Here is a 1,835-nt window from a genome sequence, read left to right as displayed (position 1 = left end):
CTGCAGATGGTGACTTCAGCCATGAAAATAAAAGACGCTTGCTCCTTGGAAGAAAAGTTATGACCAACCTAGATGGCATTTTAAAAAGCAGAGACATTATTTTGCCAACAAAGATCCGTCTAGTCAAGGCTATGGTTTTTCCAGTAGTCATGTATGGATGTGAGAGCTGGACTATCAAGAAAGCTGAGTGCCAAAGAATTGATGCTTTTGAACTGTGGTGTTGGAGAAGACTCTTGAGAGTCCCTTGGACTGCATGGAGATCCAACCAGTCCATCCTAAAGGAAATCAGTCCTGAATGTTCATTGGAAGGACTGATGCTGAAGCTGAAACTCCAGTACTTTGGCCACCTGATGCGAAGAACTGACTCATTGGAAATGACCCTGATGCTGGGAAAGATAGAAGGGGATGACAGAGGATGAGATGGTTGGATGGCATCGCCAACTCGATGGACATGAGTTTGAGCAAACTCGGGGAATGGGTGATGGACAGGGAAGCCTGGCGTGGTGCAGTCCATGGAGTCGCAAAGAGTCGGACACGACTGAGTGACTGAGCAAGTGAACTGAACTGAACTGAGGAGAAAGGTATGGAAACTTGGACTGCATTTCTGTTCTCATCAAAATGACAAGTGCCATGCAACTCATCCTGTTTAAGGTGGCTTTCAAAGTGAATTTTCTCTGATTTTCCTCTCTACCTTGCAGTTAGTCAGTAGTAGAAGGTGTTGCAATGGTAAAGAATCTTCCTGCCAATGGAGGAGGCAAGGGTTCAACCCCTGGGTCAGGAAGATCCCCTGGAGGAAGAAATGGCAACCCACTCCAGTATTCTTGCCTGGAAAATTCCATGGACAGAGGAGCCTGGTGGGCTAGTCCATCAAGTCACAAAGAGTCAGACACAAACAAGCAACTGGGCACACACACACAAAGACCTTTATCATATATAAATCCAGAATTTAAATGTAAGACCCTGTTCATCAACCATTTTCATATGGACAAGGAAAATATAAAAAGAAGTGTCGTTTGCTGGCTTCCCTGTTAGTCTCAGCCATAATTATGGATTTCCCTGTCAGGCTGGGTGACTCAGAGCAGGTATGAGCACTGCTAATGAGGTTTTTAAACCGCATGTGTTGAGTGGCTCAAAATTTCCCAAATAATGTAAATAGCTGACAAATACAGTAAATTGAAAAATCAAGCTTCTCTTTTAAAAGATCATAATTGTCAGGAGACTTCAATCCAGGTTCTGGTCACTGTCTCTCACAGTGTGGGGCTCAGTGAAGGCCGCAGTCTGTCATAGTGCCTGTCACTGTGATGTCCGGGTCTGAGACAAGAGTCAGAGGCCTCGAGCAAGTCCACTGAATTTTCCAATTTTCTTTCTTGCTGCCCCTCTCCTTCCTGACCCTAGTTTCCTCCTTCTCCTTGGGCTAATCTGATAACAGAATTGTAGTCATGATGACAGCAAGTATATAGTCATAGCATTTTCAGGTACGATTTAATATTTAACCAGGGCTCTTAATACCTAAATTTTGTTTTCTCAAAATGAAAAATGACCCAGTCTGAGGTGGGTCCCCCACCTCCAGGATCTAATGCCTGATGATCTGAGGTGGAGCTGATATAATAGTAATAGAAATAAAGTGTATAATAAACATAATGCACTTGAATCATCCTGAAGTCCATCCATACCCCCCACCCCATCCTAGTCCTTGGGAAAAAATGTCTTCCATGAAACCCGTCCTTGGTGCCAAAGGTTGGGGACTGCAGTGCTAGGGTACACCAGAGCACAGAGGTGACACGCATCATTGTAAAGGGGGTATTATTTTTATAGTAAAGCACATACATTTAAAA

Source organism: Ovis canadensis, chromosome 3 (assembly GCF_042477335.2).
Source record: "Ovis canadensis isolate MfBH-ARS-UI-01 breed Bighorn chromosome 3, ARS-UI_OviCan_v2, whole genome shotgun sequence".
Classification (NCBI taxonomy): Eukaryota; Metazoa; Chordata; class Mammalia; order Artiodactyla; family Bovidae; genus Ovis; species Ovis canadensis.
This window is presented reverse-complemented; position numbering follows the sequence as displayed.